Genomic DNA, 21,095 nt, shown 5'->3' with positions numbered 1-21,095 from the left:
ACACACACACACACACACACACACACACACACACACACACGAAAACTCCCAAAGAAATGGTTAATCACTTTGATAGACATTCTCTGTCTACACACGCACACATACACACAGACATGTGAAAAATCCCAAAGAATTGGTTTGATAGACACACACTCGGAGCTCACTCACCCACTGAGTCCCCACCCCTTTTGCCCCCCATCTTTAGAAGCTTTAACCGGCTGTGTGCATGCGGCTTTCTACGGGGTGCTGTTCTCACAGCAGTTCCAAAGGCCGCTTAAGGCCAGGGCCACCTCGTTGGACAAGGGAGGAAACTGAGGCCGGAGACGCGGACTCTGCGGCAGCCGCTCCTCCGCGGCTCTCTGCCTGGCCCTGGCCCTGCCTCTGCGTCCCAACCGCTCTGCCTCCCTCCGGACCTCCACGAAGCCTGCACTCCCCTGCACCCCCACTCCCTGCACCCCCACTCCCTGCACCTCCACGCTGGCCCTCCTCCCGGACGCCGAGCCAGCGCAGCCCTGGAGAGCAGGTGCGGCTCCCTTCGGCGCTGGGCGCCCCGGGACGGGCCCGCCAGGCTGGCAGCAGAGTCGTTTTGCACCTATGGAGAGGACCGCGGCTCAGGCTCCCATCCTTCCCCCTGCCACCCTGGGCCGCCTCGACCCCTCCTCCCCGGGATCAATAAAGCCCAGACAGACAGACTGTGGATCAGAAGGAGCCGAGTGGGCTCTTTCTCCCCAGCAGACTGGGTTCGAGTAGCCCGCTAGAGACACTTAACGAAAATTAGCAAATCCAAAAGCAGCAGGCGCCAGAGAGGCGACCCAGGCCGAGCCTGACACTCAATTATCCCCCGAACAATCGCGGGCAAACACACAGGCAGGACCTGATCGATATCAGCCCCGCCGTGAGCTCCTTCCTGAGATGCTAATTCACTTATTAGGGCTGGCTCCCGGGCCGCCCGGCCCACACACCCCGGGCGGCTCAGCTCTGGGGATCTGGTTCGAAACTCTCTCCCAGCAAATTCCCTCCAGGGTTGCAGCAAGCTAAAGGCAAACCCAAAGGCAAACCTGCCTTTTAAGACCCAGCCAGGTAAACTTCGGTAACCCCAAACGGGTACAGAACAGACAGTTGTCTGATTGCTTTTTCTTAAAGGCATCTCCCTGGAGACGCGTTTATTTAATTTATTCTTGGGTGGCAGGTGTTAGGTAAAATCCTAATAGTGAACACTAGTGCTAAGAACTGTGAACCGATCCGTTGGGTGCAATCACCTAAAAATGTCCCAGCCTGAAAGTTAAAAAGATGCGAGGTGTTTGCAGATTTTACCGAGGAAATGATCTTCGAAAAGAAATTGCTTCCATAGAAAAGGCTTGGGAAAACTTTGAAAAGCTTTTGTAAAAAAAAATCACTAAATTAAAATCCATTTGAAGAAAGGGAGGGGCAAATCAAATATTGAAGGAGAATTAGTTCTGAGACAAAAGTAAAGAGCTTGAGGACTACAGTAGATAGCTTGTGTTTTTCAAAGGCTATGAGACTGTCTTTGAAGTAAAGTTTATTTAAACTGGGTTTAAATCTTTGCAATTTCTGTTGGGTTTTTCCAACTAATAATTCTACTTATGATGCAGACTATTCATAAATTTTTGGGGGGAAAACCTCTAAATTGTTCAAGTTTACCTTTATAGTCATCAAGAAATTAACTATCCACTTAATTATCAAAGGTGCCTTTTTTGGAAATGATATTGGAAGTTAACTGATATATGATGATATATTTATTTTTTCTCCCTCACTATGTATCGGTTCTTTTTAATTTTTTTTTGTGAACAAAAATACATTGAACTTTCATACATTAGAACAACCTCTTTTTGGTGATTTCTCCACCAGTGAATTAAGACAGTTTCATGACTGAAAATTTAAATAGCTGTTAAGTTATATTCAAGAAATTAACTACTCTCAATATTTTATAACCACTATGAGTATGGTGGCATTGGAGAGGAGATACTGGACAAAGCCATCTGAGAAATGACTATGAAATATAAAAAAAAATTGTGAAGATTATAGCAGGCCTTCAGTGATTAGCTTCCTAGCTCTCCTTGGGGTAAAAAAATCTTATGTAATTTTCATCAAAAAATTAAGATAATCTTTTTTATTCTTTATTTATACATTTAGGTTATTAGAAAGTATATGCTTATAGCAGGAAAAAAAGGAAGCAAAATCTGGGGGGTTTTTTTGGACTTTCAGATTAAGGAAAACTTTCATGCTCTGGGATAAAAAAAGAAAGAATGAAATTACTTTATAGGCAAGAAAAAGAACTCAAGCTGTCCTTGGCCAAGAGTAGCATAATGATGCCTTTGCTGCATCTTCTTTGAATAAGGTTCTAGATATGATTGCATGTAAATGTATGTATTAGATAACCACAATTCCTCACGACTGTATCACAAGTCCTTCATCTTTGCCATATGCTATAAAATCACTTTCTAAATTTTGTCTTCATATGGAAACTACAAAAAGCAAAAACAAAAGCAAAGACTATTTTTCCACAGTACCCATTACTTGCTACCCAAATTGTAAAAGCTGTAATAAACTCTAGCATATCTAAACATCTAAGGAAAAAAGAAAACACTGTATTCCAAAGTAATATACAATTCCCACCTTCAGAAATGTCTTTCCATAATTCTGAAGAAGTAATTAGATCAAATTCATTGAAAAAAATGCAATTATTTCCAAGTTACTACCTGGCATACAACAGTAAAGCTATGTCTTATACTTCAGTGATAGAATCTAATATTTAGGCCTGCTATACAAACTTTCTAAAATACACAGATTTTTCAACAGAGGTCAGGTGAGATTTAGAATTCCCAGGACACCTTTTTTTAAATCCCATATTCTCAGTAGCAGTTGGAAGTTCAGACCTAAAATTGACTTTCATTGGAATAAGGTCAGAGGTGGGAGATTAGCCCAGTTCAAAGGAATGACAGACCAGTGAAACATTTTTTTTTCCACCAAAATGGAATGGGAGATAAGGACTGCAGAGGCCTGGGGCAGTATGATAGAATTTAGGAGGAAAGTTAGCCCAGAGCTTTACTTTTGTTGACTGAAGCCCACATTCCAAAAGGGCCTTCCTCCCTCCCACAGACAAGCAAAAATACAATGAGGTCTTACAAATGGACCATAGATTCACTTACCCAGTTTCTCTTTTCTCCCTACATGTTTATGAAGCACCGTTCTGGTCAGCAAATAGCCCAACATGCTAATTTAAACAGTGCAGCTTAATTATCAGATCAGCATATCCTACATTGTTTCTAGACTCTGCATATGCCTTGGGTTTTTTTTCCAGATCTTCTTGCTGTTGCTGTTGTTCAGTCTTATCACCCTCCTCATGAAAACCATCATACTGTCCATGGGGCTTTCTTGGCAAAGATACTGGAGTGGTTTGCCATTTCTTTCTCCAGTTCATTTGATAGATGAGGAAACAGGGTGAGTGACTTGCCCAGGGTCACACAGCTGGTAAGGATCCGAGACCATCCTTTACAACAGGCCACCCATATCTATTCAGGTTCCCGTCCAAGACTGTCCACTTCCCCACCTGAACTCTCAAGACTATGTTTTAGCCAACAAATAGAACAGCAAGATAGGCTTCAATAAATTCTATTTATTTCAATTTGATTGACTCTTTTATCTCCAGAATGCCTTCCTCTCTTCCCCAGAAACCACCCCAACCTTCTCATCCTTCTGTCCTTGGTGGTTCCATTATTAATGACTCCTCTAATCAGAAGGCCTTCACCTCTGATACTGGACCTTCCAACTGGAGGTCTCATTAATAATAACTAACATTTACATAGAATTTTAAGATTTTTGAAGTATTTTATAAAAACATAATTCTTAGTGCAGTTTTATGCTTATTTTTAAAGCTTTAATCAAGATTAAGCTGCACCAAGACTTAGGACAGCCTGTAATATCTCCATTGTTCCTCACAGTAAACCTGTGAGCTGTTATCTTCACTTTAATGGTGAGGAAACTTAGGCAGGTCAAATGATTTGCTGAAGATCACAGTTAAAAAGACTCAGGTCTTTGTGACTAAGAGTGCAAAATTCTATCAAATATGCCAAACTGGTTAAATAAACATTAGTGATATCTTTATATCAACTAAACTATCCCAAATTTTCATTCATCTGTCCTATTGCTTAGGAGACCATGATCCACCATAATTTCAATATACATTTAATAAGCATCTGAAATGTGCAAAGTATTAGGGGCAGAGAGAGAGAGAGAGAGAAAGGAAGGAAGGAAAGAAAGAAAGAACCTCTGATCTCAAGGAACTGATGTTCTACTAATACTTCATGTACACAGATAAATGGAAGGGAACAGTAGAGACAGCTAACAAAATATTCTTGGAAAATTGAGAAAGAGTAACAGAAAGACAAAGAGAGACAGAGATAGCTAATACATCAAGGAGGAGGTGGAAAATGATTTGTTTTAACAAAATTTAATATTAAAGTCTATGAAAATAAAAGTCAGATTCAGTTCATCATATTGAAAGACAATGTTTTCAAATGGTTTATTTCTGTCATTTTAATTAAATTTGGCAAATAGATGGAGATCTGATTTCACTGAACTCTATAGTTTGACAAATGGCAACTTATTTTTAGTAAAAGAAGGGAAATTTTTCCCCTAATTCATTTTTTTCTCTAGCTCTCCCTCCTTTTTTTTTTAAACCATCCATATGTTACAAAGACATTCATGCAAGTCTACAAAATTCTGTTATCTACGAAAGGCCTTCCTTGGTCTATTTTCAATTGATTAGTATTTACTTTAGCTACATATTTAGTTTGTTCCAACCAATTTATCACTTTGTAGGCATAATTTCAAACGCACAAGTTTGGAGGAACTTGCTTTTTAATTCTCTGGTACAAAAATTGTATCACTTAACTCCCCCCCCCCCACTCCTCCCAAGGAAATGAGTCAAGGCCAATTCTGGAGTTTAATTTAACTATCTTTTAGACTCTTAGGGTTACCCCAAACACTTGACAAAATATTATTTTGTTTGATCCTGGAAACAATTTTGATAAATGGAATGCATAAGTATTTTCATTTTACAAATGAAGAATATTTCCTTTTTCCAGATGAAGAAACTAAGGTTTGAAGAGGTAATTCTTAACTTACAGGGATAACTGAACTAGTAAGTAGAAGTGATAGCTCTTCAAATTCAGGTTTTCTCAACTCAAATCATTCTGATTCCTCTTTTTCCTTCCTCCCCCCCCCTCCCATTTTTGGGAGGTATGATGAACTATATTAGTTTGAGAAATTCAAATGACTTGCTCAAGATCACAGTTAAAAAGACAGGTCTTTTTGACTAACAGTGCAAAATTGTATCTAATATGCCAAATTGGTTAAATAAACATAGGGGAACTGGTATAGATGAACAACTTGTCTCTAACTCGAATCCTTGGAGAGTCTTTTGGAACACTGAAAGATTAAAAGTCTTTCCTAGGGTAATTCAGCTATATATGTCAAAGAGGCAGTATCAGATCTCCCATCCTTAGACTCTAGGGAACTTCAGTCTCATTCGACATTGTGTGAAACTGGATTTGACATAGTCATAGGACCAAATGACCACAGTCCTAGGTTTATAGGTTTAGTGCTGGAAAGGAACATACAGATCAGCTAATCAATCTTATTTTACAAAGCTCAGAGACCTGTCTGAAGTAGCATTTGAACCAGTCTTCTAGATTCTAAGTTTAAACTCAAGCCACTAATAAGCTGCATCAATTGGGGCAGTGGATAGAGCACTGGCCTTGGATTCAGGAGGTTGGAAGTTTGAATCCTGCATCAGACTCCTGCCACTTACTATTTGTGTGACCTTGGGAAAGTCACTTAAACCTGAGTGCCTTGCATCTAGAGTTGTCTCCAGTCATCCTGACTCATATCTGGCCACTGAACCCAGATAGCTCTGGAGGATAAAGTGAGGCTGGTTAGCATAGCAGCCTCTCACTCAAATCCAGTTCATGTGTTTGACATGGCATCACCTCCCTGGTGTTATGGTCTTCTTTGAAAATGAAGGACAAACATTAAGCTGCCTCAATTTGATTTTCTTTGCTTGACCTTCTGAAGAGGACAGAGAAATAAGTTCTGAATTTGGGGGCTTTGCCTTGAATTTCTCTCCCCCCCCTTTCTCTGTCTCTCTCTGTCTCTGTCTCTCTCTGTCTCTGTTTCTCTCTACTTTCAATTGTTTTCTTCTAATTCCTAATAAACTCCTCTTAAAAGGGGCCCTGACAATAAGCTACTGTGGTCTCTCCCTTGTACCTATAACAGTGGCAGCCAAATTGTACAAAGACCTCCTACAAAGCAGATGTGTATAGATGGGCACCATTACTTACTAAACTTGATTCATTGTTGGGATTAATAAGTAATTTATCCCAGTGAAGAAAAGAATTGGGGAATGGAAATGGTATAGGTCATCTTTCCTTATGCAATTAAAATAATCCTGCAATAATTTTTTGAAGAAGTCACTTAATACCACCTACCCCATCAGTTTCCTTAATTTAAAATAGGAGTGTTGAATAAGATGGTTTTTGAGCTCTCTTTCAGCTCTTCATCTGTGATTCTCTAAGCTATATTATTTAACTCTCACATTATTTCACTTTTCCTATGCATATTTTGTCACATCCTCCCTTTACTTTCTTTTTCTTTTTTCTTTTTAGATTTTTCAAGGCAATGAGGTTAAGCAGCTTGCCCCAAGGCCACACAGCTAGGTAATTATTAAGTGTCTGAGGTCGGATTTGAACCCAGGTACTCCTGACTCCAAGGCCGGTGCTCTATTCACTGCGCCACCTAGCTACCCTGATCCCTTTACTTTGTAAATTCTGTGAGATCAATACTTTCCCCTTAGCTTGGACTATGGCACATAGTAGAACTCAATAGATATTAGTTGAATGAATAAAATGAATGAGTTGGAAAGGGTATTTATAATATTTAATAGCAAATATATTTACTAAATCTTTTACCAATAAATAAATGCTTTTTTTTAAATTGGAGGGAAAAAAGACTTCATTTAAACCAGAATTTTAGTCATTCTGAGTAGTGATGGGAATCAGCTGACTTGCTTTGGAATCCTGGCTCTGGTTCAAATATTAAGTGGCCTTGATCAAATCTCGTGAGCCTCAGTTTTCCTATTTGTAAAATGGTATATGTCTGTGTCTACAAGATGGCCTCTAAAGTGGTTTCCAGCTCAAAATCTATAATCCTAAAATATTCGTGTTTGATTTCAGGATTCTTTTAGCAAAAGAGACTTGCCTCTTCCCTGGGGCCTAAGATTTGGGCAGGAATGTTACCTGCACCATCACCACCCTACTCCACCCCCACCTCCAACCTCCCAACCTAAGCAAAATGATGATATCTCTTCAAAAGCTTTATATGTCTTGCCAGCAAGCGTTTGCATCCATTGGTTTACAATTGTCTGAAAATCAGCCTAGACAAATTGGTCAGAGTGACTTACCATTATGCAAGAATTCTAGACAGCAAAGAATAAGAAATGCTTCTCAAGTATCCATAATTCATGCTCTCTGATCCCTGACTAGCAGGAAACAAAAGGGAGTATTTCTGACCAGGTAATAGTGTTCTCTCTGGTGAGCAAGGCAGACCTACAGAATATTCTTTTGAAGGCTTCTTCTGGGGCTATCTTCACTTTTCAAAGGGAAGGAGGTTTTTCTCAGGAATGCAGTATTCCCAGATCTGGATCTCTAAACATTCTAACTTCTGAAGGGTCTATCTCATCACTCTCCTGAGACCCCTTGCAAATAAAAAGGGGACCTAGGAGAAGGCCAGTGGAGGCATCTTGACACTTGTTGGCCCCTTTTCCTCCCACCCCGAAAATATATCCAGGAAAGAAAATGGAAGTTACTTCTAGGAGAGAATCTGAGCAGGGGGCAATTCAACTTTTGGTTCATTCAACTTAGACTCAAAACCTATGAAGAAATCCAGTTAGAGGAGCAAAGCAAATCACTCAGTCACCTGTAGGATTAGTTGAGGCAAATCTAACCCTGTGTGTGTGTGTGTGTGTGTGTGTGTGTGTGTGTGTGTGTGTGTGTATACGTGTGAGTGTATGTGTTTGTGTAAGAGACAGAGCCAGAGCCAGATGGATGCCTTCTAGTGACGCCTGCGGTCTCCTTTTCTGAAGTTTTTAAATGCATTACAATAAAACTTACAGAATTAAGAAGGAAACTGGAGGTTAGTGAAAAGAACAATGTCTTTTTTCGCCGGCAACCTTCATGGACCTCTTGAAATTTGCCCCCAGACCTGTCCCGTGAACCCCAGGGGTGAGAACCCAAGGTCTAGGGGAACAGAGAATGAAAGACTGAGGGGTGGGGGGCCTGAGACAAGCAGATAGCAAGTTTCAAGGGAGGAAACTCCCCTTGGGCTCCGCGCATTCTTCTGCTTCCTGTTTTATTAGAATGAAGGCAGCTAAGGGCTTTGGGATCTTATAAACCAAGCCATAAAACGCCAGGCTCCTCTAAGGTTTTCCATTTAAAAAAAGAAAAAGAGCAGCAGCATTCGTGTCTCCGACCAATCAATAGTAAGAAGACTTGCATCCGTCGGCCCAGAAGACTCGGGGGCGGGCAAGGGGCCAAGAGGATCGATAGGTGGAGAGTGGGGCTGGCCAGGAGGCAGCAGGAGGCAGACGGCAGGGAGGAGAGGGAGGAGAGGGGAAAGAGATAAGGGCGACTGGGGGGAGAGACGTAGGGAGGCCGACGGCAAGAGATGGAGCCGGGGAGGGAAGAGAGGGAGGGAGGGAAATGGGGGGGGGGGGCAGACAGACAGAGACAGGCAGAGGGAAGGAGGGAGGGACCAGAGAGAGAGACAGACAGACAGACAGACAGAGACAGAGAGACAGAAGGAGGGAGGGAGAGACAGAGACAGGGAGACAGACAGAGACGGAGGGAGACAAAGACAGACACACACAGAGAAGACAGACAGAGACGGACAGAAAGAGAGACAGAGACAGAAGGAGGGAGGGAGGGAGGGAGGGAGAGAGAGAGAGAGAGAGAGAGAGAGAGAGAGAGCCCTCAGGGAGAAATGCAAACACTGGAGAGGCAACAATTATTGTAATTGAAGGTAATGACGCGGAGGCGCCAGGAGCTCCAGCCCTGCTTTGCATCATTCCGTCCGGAGCCCCCACGCGTGCGCACGCACACACAGACACAAGCAGAGACACACAGACACACTCACCCGCGCACGCTCTGGCCCCCCGGCAGGCTGGGCTCCTGCCCCCCGGGCCCCGGCGCTCGGGCCCCCTGGGCTTGGCCAGGCTCCCCCCGGACTCTGCCGCCTCTGTCCCCTCAGCTCCCGCTGCTCCGGGGCTCTCCCAGCACGCCCCTTGCGCCCCCTGCGCCCCCCTGCGCCCCCCTGCGCCCCCTGCGCCCCCCTGCCGCTTCTTCTGCACTGCCCGGGCCGGACTGGTCTCCTAGAGCCCCCGGCCCCGGGGCTTCCCAGCTCTGAAGTCTGGAAGGCGCAAAGTCCAAGCCTCGACCCCCCCCCCCTCACGTTTGGGTCCCAAACTGGGCCAGACATGCTGAGACCATCTGCTGTTTGTGAACTGAAAGCGGAGACTGGGGGGAAACTTGGATTTGGAATGACCTCGTGGGCCATCCCGGTGCGCTCTCAAACGCAGAAACCTTCAGGGCAACTCTGTCATCGAGGGAGGGAGGGAAGGAGGGAGGGAGGGAGGAAAGAAGGAAGGAAGGAGGGAGGGAGGGAAGGAAGGAGGGAGGGAGGGAGGGAGGAAAGAAGGAAGGAAGGAAGGAGGGAGGGAAGGAAGGAGGGAGGGAAGGAGGGAGGGAGGGAAGGAAGGAAGGAAGGAGGGAAGGAAGGAAGGAAGGAAGGAAGGAAGGAGGGAAGGAAGGAAGGAAGGAAGGAAGGAGAGGGAAGGGAAGGAGGGAAGGAAGGAGAGGGAAGGGAGGAAGGAAAGGAAGGGAGGGAGGGAGGAGGAAGACTGTAGTAGACAGTAGACGAGGAAGCATAGGAGATAGGTGGTACTCCTTGGTAAAGCAATGGATGTTTAATTAAGGTAGAAACTGGGGAAGAGGATTCTAGGTTTGCACCTTTACAGAATCCCAAACCTCCTCACTCCCAGTCTTCTCCAGGGTCACCTCTCAGAGGGACCAGATACTCTGTGGGTCTCCAACTGAAAAAAAAAAAACCATAGCTCATAGTTGCAAAGCAAAACCACTTAATGGATTAGTATAGTTGTGTTGGGGGGGGGGGGTTTAAGTAACAATAAGAGTTCCTTCCATTGTGTCCGTTTCCTGGGACACACTCTCCCATGAGTACATGTGCCATCAATAGAGCAGAAAGACCCACCTAAGGAAGACATATAAACATGTGAAAAACATATGACCCGAATATATACATATGGAGAAACATGTACAGGTATGAACATGACTCAGCTAGGCAGGTTATGATTAACATCCTTAGCCAAATAAAAAGACTTTCTTGACGTAGTAAAATGTGTTAAAAAAAAAAAAAAAAGCAACTTGCTATTGTGAAAAGAGCCCCAGAGTGAGTGAAGGATCTAGTCTCTGGTCCTGGTCCTGAAGCCTCATTTATCTCTGTACAATCAAATGGCCTCAGGTTTGTCACTGGGTTTTTGAAAGAGAACCTTGGCAACAGTACACTTGACACCTTAATTACATATTAGATGAAATTTAGTCTCAATTTAAGTGGGATTGTTTTATTTCCCTTCAAAAAAAATTTTTTTAACACAGCATAGTTACAACATATTTCAATTCAAAAATACTTCAGCACTCTTAAAAAGACATGATTTCATCCATGGGATTACTCCTGCTGCCAAGATAAATCATGACTCCTCCATTCTTTGGTAGCTAAAATCTTCATGAGTTGCTGTGGACACCACCACGGATATCACCTAGTGAAAGGGCTTCTAGAGCCAGGGAGGATTCATTCAGCTGGTTGGATAGAGACTCAGAGTCTATCACTGGGTCTGTATCTGATGATCATCCAGAGGTACTGCTCCATGTTGCCTTGGCCTCCCTCCCACGTTCCAAAACTCAGGGTCTGTTTCCTACCTGAACAAAGAAGGTAATTAATGGATAGAGAGCTGGACCTGGTGACAGGAAGACCTGGGTTCAAATCCAGTCTCATTCAGTAGCTGTGTGACCTCGGGCTTCACTTCCATTTTCTCAGTTTCCTCACCTGAAAAAATGAGATCATAATTGTGTGTCTACATTCCAGGATTTTTGTGAGTTTTTATTTTTCAAATAAAATTTGGAAAGTGCTTTGCAAATCTTAAAAATGCTACATTAATTGCTAGCTAATATTATGTATCAAAGAAGAGCTTTAATTGGATTTTGAAAATAGCATAAATAACAAACATTTCTAATGATGTTGTATGACTATGAATATTAAATGTATAGACCCATATTTCTCAAACAATTTAGCCAAAGAACATCATCAGGCTGAAATCATTTGATGAAATCCATAAATGTTGATGTAGGAGACTCTTAGGATATGAAATATCTCCCCTGGGGTAAGGACGTTTGTGGAATAAAATAAAGAAAATTAAGTTTATCTTTATCTTCCTCCTCGATTTGGTACAGGATAAGTATTTTAGATTAATTTAATGCTTAATATTGTGAAGGATTACTCCCATGATTTAATTTTAAATTCATTGAAGTTGGTCAATATTTTTGTTTAATTTTTAAAAATCAAATTCTCCGGTGGAACACCTTTGAAAATTTTATGGGACACCCAGGCTATGGGGATCACAAAGTGTGAAATATTTATCTAAATATTCCACATCTTCATATTAGAGCAGGATAATCTTAACCTCCTGTAACAGGAGGTCTTTATTTCAATATTAGGACTTAAGGTCCAAACTGGAATCTCTTGGATCTGTCTGTGGTTGTTAAATCCAGAAGTTAAAAGTCCAAGAGAGTTGGATTATTAGAACTTACTGATAATAATAGTTAATGGAATATGGGAACTCCATTGCCCTTGGATCTTAGGGACAGTTGTCATTCTATAGAAAGTCAAGAAATGATTTCATAAATGTTTTAAATTATTGGTGTTTCTCCCCTCTCATTGTTCCACTTTAACAAATGGTCATATCTCCTTCCACCTCTCTTCTCCATGTCATTATGCCTCATGCTTATCTTTCTCCACCAGCTGATGCAAAGACAATCACAGGACACAAAAGGTGATTTCTTAAGTGATGTCTAGTGATGGTGACTTTCTTGATAAGAGTACTTCCACATAGAGAAAATTGCCCAATTTACAGATAAGGAAACTACAAGCTTATGGAATTAATAGGATTCAAATTCAGATCTTCCTTACTCCAAACCTGGTGCTCTCTCCACTCTGCCAGGGAAGGGAAAAGGCTATTTCTTTCTTCCTTTCTTTCTTTTTTAATTTTAGAAAAGTTTTATTTATTTTGAGTTTTACAATTTTCCCCCAATCTTGCTTCCCTCCCCCCACCCCCCACAGAAGGCAGTTCTTTAGCCTTTACATCTTTCCCATAGTATGCCTTGATCTAAGTTGAATGTGATGAGAAAGAAATCATATCCTTAAGGAAGAAGCATACAGTATGAGGTATAGCAGAATTACTAAGATAACACTTTTTAAAAATTAAAGGTAATAGTCTTTGGTCTTTACTCAAACTCCACAAATTCTTTCTCAGGATACAGATGGCATTCTCCATCACAGATATTCCAAAATTGCCCCCGATTGTTACCCTGTTGGTATGAGCATGTCCATTTAGGTTGATCATCACCCCGATGTTGCTGTTAGGGTAGGGCTATTTCTTTCTTTAGAGAACAATCTTATTTCGGATTGTAGAAATGGTGTTTAAGAAATGCTAGTTTGACTGAACCTGAAAAACAAGTCACTCGTTCCTTCTTATAACCGGGCCTACAAGAAGGTCCTTTACAACTACTGTCACTCCTCTTCTCAGAAAGTTGTTTGATTTTGTTTTGTTTTCCTTCCAGTCCAGTATGGAGAAGCTATGGTCTGCTCAAGTCTGGATTCCACAGTGTGGGTTTCTTGCCCTCTTGTGGTGAAAGGGGAGCAGCTCTCTTTTGGGAGGTCTAAAGCATGACTACCGCATGAAGGGGATGGTTGATCCTGAAGCATCTCCAGGCCCACTGATCAGTAACCAAACCTCAGTATGGCCAGGGGGGGTGGGGCATGAGGGAGGAGATCCAGATATCTCTGGCTTCTATTCCTGCTTCATGATGCTTTGGGAGTTTAGTTCAATAATAAGGAGCACTGCCGAGAGCTGAAGAGATTGAAAGTGAGGTTGGCACTTTGGGGAAGCCACAGTGATGTTTTCAGAGCCCTGGGTAATTCCAAACATGATTCTTTGCCCAAGAGAGCCATTGTCCCTTACCAACTTCCAAAACCTTTGAAGTTTTGAGAACCAAGAGATTCTTAGATGCAAAAGAATCTGGCTCATTCATTCCTATTGAATATTTTAAATAGTTTCAAAATACCAGTTGAAAAATGATGGAAGAGGTGAGAGAGTAGATGGAAGATCAGTCTCGGGAAAACACTAGCAAGTCAGAAAGATAGAAGTTTAAGAACCTGTGATACATGTCAACTATGTGAGTAACGACAAGTCACTTAACTTTTTTGGTTCCAAGTAAGTCACTAAGACAGGTCTACATAGGGGCAGCTAGCTGGTAGGAAGGGTACCTGCCTGAGTTCTAATCCAGTCTCAGATACTCACTTGTTGTGTGACCCTGGGCAAGTCACATTTGCCTCAGTTTCCTCATCTGTATGAGCTAGAGAAGAAAATGGCAAATCAGTATAGTATCTTTTTGCCAAGAAAACCCCAAATGGATCAGGAGGAGTTGGATTGAAAATGATGGCTGAATTTTCCATCCCTGGAGTTTTCACTGATAAATCACAGATCCTTATCAAAAACCAAAACAAACAAAACAAAAACATTAGTCAATGGGCAGAACAATTATGTTAAGTGTTAAGTTGTTTTTACCTGCATAAGCTTTTGAATTTTTTATCTGAAATGTAAAACAGTTTTCTAATTTAATTTTCTAATTTCTTATTTTATCATTGAGCAAACTGAGGCTCAGGGAAATTAAGTTTACTCAAGATATATAGGAAATAAGTAAGGCAAAAGGAGGATTAAAATCTAGGTTTTTTGACTCCAAATTCAGCACTTATTCTTGTGTTGGCTCTATCTGGGATCTGCCTCTGAGATCCTGGCCTTTGATCACTGGTCAAATGCCTTGTCAATGAGAACCAGGCCTCCACATCATTTCCTGTCCATTTCTAAATCATGACACTTAGCAAATCTCTCTCTCTCTCTCTCTCTCTCTCTCTCTCTCTCTTTCTCTCCACACATATATTCACGCCCATTTTATAGCAGTCCTTAAAAGTGGAACTACTCTGTTTCCTTTTGACATATTTGCATTTAATAAATCCTTTTTTATTCAATAATTTATTCATTCAAACCCTCAACCACAAGCCTTCAAGTCAGCAAATAACCTCCTTCTTGCTTCTTTAATGTCACTTCTCTCAACTTCTTTCCTTCAATTCCTCATGACTTTTCTCAATCTTAGTTCATCTTTTCTATTTTCTTCCCTTTTCCCCCTACTATCCTGGATTTTAAACCACCATTCATCTCCCCTCTTTCATCTTCAATTTCTCCCATCCAATTTGATTCTTTCTCCACCTATGGCATACTCTGGTCTCTCCCATCCTCACTCTTCCCACCAACAAAAGAAAGAAGGTTCTCTAAACCCTTTTTTCCCCACTTGATATTTTCTTTTTCCAATTACATGTTATGAAGGTTTTTCAACATTCATCCACATGCATATGCATATTTTTAAGTTACTTCCATAGACTCTTACACACATACTTATATCTGTATATGTCCCTCCCCCCACTAGATTGTAAGCTCCTTGAGGGAAGAGATTATTCACTTTTTGTCTTTGTATCCCCAGTGCTTGGCATAATATCTACATCACAGGAGGCACTTAATAAGTACCGATTGTTAGCTTGATTGATTCCACACCTCTGAAGTTACCACCTCATCTCTAGGTTTCTTAGTCCAACTTCTAGTAAGAGTAAAGTTTTATATTTTTGCTGACTCTGACTTCTCTAGCACTTACTACTCAACCCCACTGCAACCTGACTCCTCTCTTCACCAATTCAAATAAAATTACTTCCTTAAAGGTCCCTAGTGACCCCCCTAATCTCCAAATCCAATGGATTTTCTTTAAGTCATTATCCTTGACCTCTCTATATTATGAAAACATTTATCTCCTACTGCTGTCTTCCTTCTCAACACTTTTACTACCCTGGTTTCTATGACATAGCATATTCCTGCTTCTCCTAATTCTTCTCTATATTGTTCGCTGATTCTTCCTTCTCCTCCTGTTCCCTAAATGTAATTTTTCCTCAAGGCCCAATCTTACTCTCCTCTCCCTTCTCTTCTTCCTTCATCTCATTTCCTCTTCTCTCCTTTTTTTCTCCCTCTCCTCTCTTTTCTCTTAGTGATTTCATCCATTCTCATTAATTTATCCTATATACTGATACTAAATGAATTTTCCTAATGCAAAGTTTTGATCATTTCACTTTCCTACCCAAAGGCCACTCACAGCTAACCCCTGAATTAAGTTCAAACTCCTTATCCTGACATCTAAGACCACCCCCCCACACACATACACACAGTATGGCTCCAAGTTACCTTGCAAATTTCTTTCTTTTTCTTTTATCTATTTTTTTCTAATTACATGCAAAAGTAGTTTTCTACATTCATCCTTTTTTTTTATAGGTTTTTTTTTTTTGCAATGCAATGGGGTTAAAGTGGCTTGCCCAAGGCCACACAACTAGGTAATTATTAAGTGTCTGAGGTCAGATTTGAACTCAGGTACTCCTGACTCCAGGGCCGGTGCGACTCCTTGCTGCCCCCTCCACATTCATCCTTTTGCAAACTTTTGAGTTCCATTTTTCTACCACCCTCCCTTCCCTCTCCATTCCCTATTGCAGTGAACAATCTTTTATAGATTGGACAAGTTTAATGGTGTTTAACATATTTCCTTATCTTGTGAAAGAGGAATTAGAACTGGGGCGGGGGGGAATCATAAGAAAGAAAGAAAAAACATAAAAGAAATGTTTAAAAGTGAACATTGTGCTTTGGTCTGCATTCATACTCCATAGTTTTTCTCTGAATGTGGATGGCATTTTCTGTCATGTCTTTTAGAATTGTCCTTGATCACCAAACTGCTGAGAGGAGCTGCATCCAGCATAGTTGGTCATCTCACAATATTTATAATGTTCTCCTGGTTTTGCCCATTTTACTCAGCATCAGTTCATACAGAGCTTGCTTCCTGATCAAACTAGAAAACTCACTATTCCAAAAACAAATCTTATGTTGCTCCATGTCTATATGTTTGTAATTCCTCATACCAGGAATGCCCTCTCTATTCATCTCTAATTATCGAAATCTTTCCCATCCTTCAAGATCCAGATCAAATGTCCATTCTGCCATGATGCTTTTGGCAATCTCCCCAATAACTCTGAAGGAAGGGCTTTGTTTGTGCCTCCAATATGCTATTAAAACGATAGAAGTGGGGGCAGCTAGGTGGCGAAGTGGATATGATGGAATCAGCTTCTACAGGCATCCAGAGCTCATTGTTAAATTTTCATAGTGAATATTTGCACCTCAGAAATGGCAAATATAATAAATTGGGCATGATTTATTGATTTGTCGATAGTCTACACTTAAGAGCATGATGAAGGAAATATTAACAGTGAAGATTAAACTTAACTGGGTCATTGGGGGGGGGGGGGAGCCAGTTGTTAAACATTTACCAGCACACTCCTCCCCAAAGTCTTGCAAAGCAAAGCACAAGATGAGCTGTGATGAGAAGAAGGGTAGTTTAAAATGGGATTAATACTGTCTGTCCTATTTAACCTCAAGGGGTTGTTGTAAGAATTAGATGAAATCATGGCATAGAAATGCTTTGTGAAGAATATTTGAATCTTGTCTCCAGCCTTTACTATGTGCATTTCTTGGGCCTCAGTTTCTTTATCTGCAAAATGAGGATATTATTCATCCTATTTATTTCAGAGGATTGTTGTTCAGGAAACATTTGTAAGCCTTAAAGGCCTCTATCAATGTGAGTTATTCTACGATAGAAAGGGAGGGTCTTGATTGACTCACTATTATTTCCAGATCTTCCTTTAGTTCCTAAAAGATTGGTCAGGGTTTCTGAGAACAGTTTTATAAATCATCCTTGGACTTGGATCTTTTGTGACAGGAGCTGACCTGCCTAGGTATCTGTCAGTGATGAATTTTCCCGTACAGTCAATTTTGATGAGTATGCTTTTCTCTATGCAGACTTTGGCCTTCTTCTGTGGAAAAAAAAATGCTCTGAGTATAATTCTTTGCCACAAATCCACAATCCTTGGGAAATACATAAACAAGAAGGATGACGGGTCATTATCCCTGAAGCTGACAGCAATATGATTCACTCTGGGGCACACTGGTGACAGAGAGTCCCTGATGGGGTCACCTGGGGACTCTTACTGAGAAGCTCAAGCAATGTTTCATGGTTGAGGATGCTGAATGAGAGGACCATAAATGGTTGCTGAGAAAATTGAGGATATAAATAACTTTTAAGGTTGGCTTCAAGGAGAGACAATTGTGCCTTTCCTTTCTAAGTCCCATGGAGGGAATGACTGGCACCAGGGAACAGAACAGACAGACCATGGGTCTGACCCAAGACAGCAAACCTGGCTTTCTTGAGACTAAACTCAGACAGCAGAATATTACAGAATCTGGGCAACTAACCAGATAAGTTTACAAGGCTGTCCATTTCTCCTTCTCCTTCCACTTTCCTACAAGTTACTTTTGAAGGGAAATTTCTTGGCCCAGGTACTACAGAAAGAGGTAATTCAGGGTATTTTAAGGAGCACTAGATCTGGATTCAGGTGAACAGAGTTCTAGATTCATCCATCTCTGCCACCATCAATTGTGTGACTGTATGAAAGTCTTATAATGTCTCTGGACCTCAGTTTACCTATGCATAAAATGGAGATGGAGAGGTCAATTAAGAATGTATAATTTCCAGAACTCCTTTCAACTCTGATTAAAAGAAATTCTGTCTCTCTTATTTATGTGAGCATATCTTAACTCCTATCAACTATATACCACAATATATTATGGCATTTCCACATTATATCAAGAATCAGGGTTGTGGAGTGACATGAGTCCAAATGTAGAATCCAGATTTCTTGAACACAACAGCAACTCTGGGAATAACAGAGACCAGCTAAAATTTGAACCCAGATACACAACCAAATTCATTAGTAACATAAAATGCCCTTATTCAAGGCTCACTTTACCCAGGGCCATTCTTTTAGCCATTCTATTACCCTAGTCATTTGTCATGGAATCATTCCATAAATATATATTGTCCACTTGTTACAATCAGGTATCATGTATATAGGCAAACATGGAGCTTCCAATCCCTTAAGCAGACCACAATATGGGCATAAAGCATCATCCACTATTCTGTTTGTTTGTTTTTGCAAGGTTAAGTGACTTGCCCAAGATCTCATAGCTAACTAATTTTTTTCTTTTCATAACTTTTATTTATTTAAGGCAATGGGGTTAAGTGACTTGCCCAAGGTCACACAGCTAGACAATTATTAAGTGTCTGAGGCTGGATTTGAACTCAGATCATCTTGACTCCAGAGCTGATTCTCTATTCACTACCTAGCTGCCCCTTCCATTAGATTCTAAAGGCAATGCACCATTTCTGTTGAGCATATATTGGAAGCAGAATCCAATACTGGGTCCTATAAGCTATTGTCATGGCAACTGTCTATGCCTATTAGAACTCTGAGGTTTAAAGGAGGTGTACATCAGAAAGAAATCAGGAGGACTGTCAAAGACACAAGACACATCCCTCATTTTTGTGAATCACAGATAACCTAACAATATTTTTTTCCCAGAAAGAATAAATTTTCTAGGGGCATTGTTTCATGCTTTGAATCCCCATCACTTGGCACAGCACAGACTCTTATACTTGTTGATTGATTGGTTTGGGCCATTTTGCTAGGAAGTATCTATTTTGTCAAAACACAAATAAATTTTTAAAGGCAATGAGTGATGGTTATTTTTGGATCAGATTCACTGTCCAAGCCATAACTAACATTGGACAAACACAGTTTTATCCAAAGGAGCTGCTATTTAGAGGATTCACTTCCCCTTCTCCCCATGGCAAGGAACTACCATTTGCTATGACTACGAACCCAGTTTTTGCTCCAAGTTTTTCTTTACTCAGTTGCCACAGGAGCCATGGCTGAACTTCCTCCCTTCCTGCTATAACTATTCACACTGTATTCTTTCTATTATATCAAGGCTGCCCCCTCTCCCCCACTGTTTTGACCAAGGTAAATAAATGGATAGTTATGGCTCTATCTGTGGTGATCCACTTTTATACATCACTAGTTGGATTATCTCCTTTCCTCTCTGACACCTAGTACATTGCCTGGCCTATAGTCAATTTTTAATATATGCTTATTGTCTGAAGCTGCCAGAAGTTGCAACTGGAATTGTCTGAAGAAGCCAGAAGTTGCAACTGGAATTAATCACTACTTGAAATTCTACCAGATAAGTACATTTTCCCTTCACTTGTCTTGGGAACTATATAGATAAATAATAATTATAATTTTCATAGAGAATTTTAAGATTCCTAAAGAATTTTACAACTCTGTTCATATTTATATATAAATATATTATACATATTTATATATAAATATATTATATATATTTATAATAATACAAAGTATTATTGTTGTCACCGAATAGGTGAAAAAGAGGTTATGGCTCAGAGAGATTGGTTGACTTGCAGAGGTCCTTAAGTGTCAAAGCTAGAATGTGAACCTAAGAGTCTCCTGTCTCCAAGTCACATCTTTTCGTGATACTTTTCTGGCAGTCTTTGGTACCATGTCTGCCCTAGTGGTTTCCTTAATTCATTTCTTTAACACACCCAGCATGCCTACAAATAGGTTTTTGCAAATACTCAGGAAATCATTTGCTCTCACCTAATCATTGAAGATCAGCAAGAACGTGAATTGGCTCTTCTATTGGGATTCCACCCAAGAAACAGCCTAATGGGCCTATGAGTCATATTCAAGAATCATGTGATCAACTTTTTCCTTAATTTCAGTCACCATCAGTAGCAGCACCAATCAAAATTTTCTTACTCCCCAGAGTACTGGGGGAAAACACTTTCAGGAAAGGATGACAGCCCCCCCCCCAAAAAAAAACCCTCATCAATGTTAACTTTCACTTTCAGTGTTTTTTTTTTAAATCTTCTCTGCACTCTTGATTCCTTCCTTTGTTTATAGCTGAAAATTAACAGAAAGTGCTTTGAGGTATTTGGCAGGAAGAACAACAGGTAAAACTAAGTGATGGATGTAAATCAAGGGATGAGGTCATTCTGTCTTATGTACTAACACACCTTCAGTACCAGCAGTGACTAATGAGGAATGGTAGATAAATGACTTGACAGACATGGTCTCTCCCTGGTCCCTATAAGGAGAGGTACCCACATCTCCAGGATTCCTTCATTGTCTCACTGTCAGCCAGTGATTCCAGAGAAGAAAAAAAAGTTCCACTCTCTTTTGGGGAGCTTCAAGGCTCTAAAGCAGACTAGGGAACACTGTTATTTCTGGGAATGGAAAAAGCAGATTAAATTGTCAATTTAGAAGCTCTATTCTTTAGGACAAAATACCTCATTTTAGCAGATTTGTGCTCTCAGGGGCCTCCATAGCCACCTACTGATGTAGTGAATTTCTACTTTGTTAATTATGCTATATTTTTGTGTAAGATCTGTACTGGATAGGGAAGGTTGGATCTAAGTAACAGAGCCATTTCCCATCATTTTAATGTACCCAAATCCTACAAATAAAGTTTCCAAATCCACCTGGAAGATCTGATATTTATTCCAAATTTCTCTTTCCCCTTCCCCTTCCCCTTCTTCATGGGAACACTGACTAATATAGGGCAAACATGTTATCTAATTAAAAAATTGAAGACCCTTGATTTTTGAGAAATAAAT

This window comes from Macrotis lagotis, chromosome 7, assembly GCF_037893015.1.
Source record: "Macrotis lagotis isolate mMagLag1 chromosome 7, bilby.v1.9.chrom.fasta, whole genome shotgun sequence".
NCBI classification, from domain to species: Eukaryota; Metazoa; Chordata; class Mammalia; order Peramelemorphia; family Peramelidae; genus Macrotis; species Macrotis lagotis.
This window is presented reverse-complemented; position numbering follows the sequence as displayed.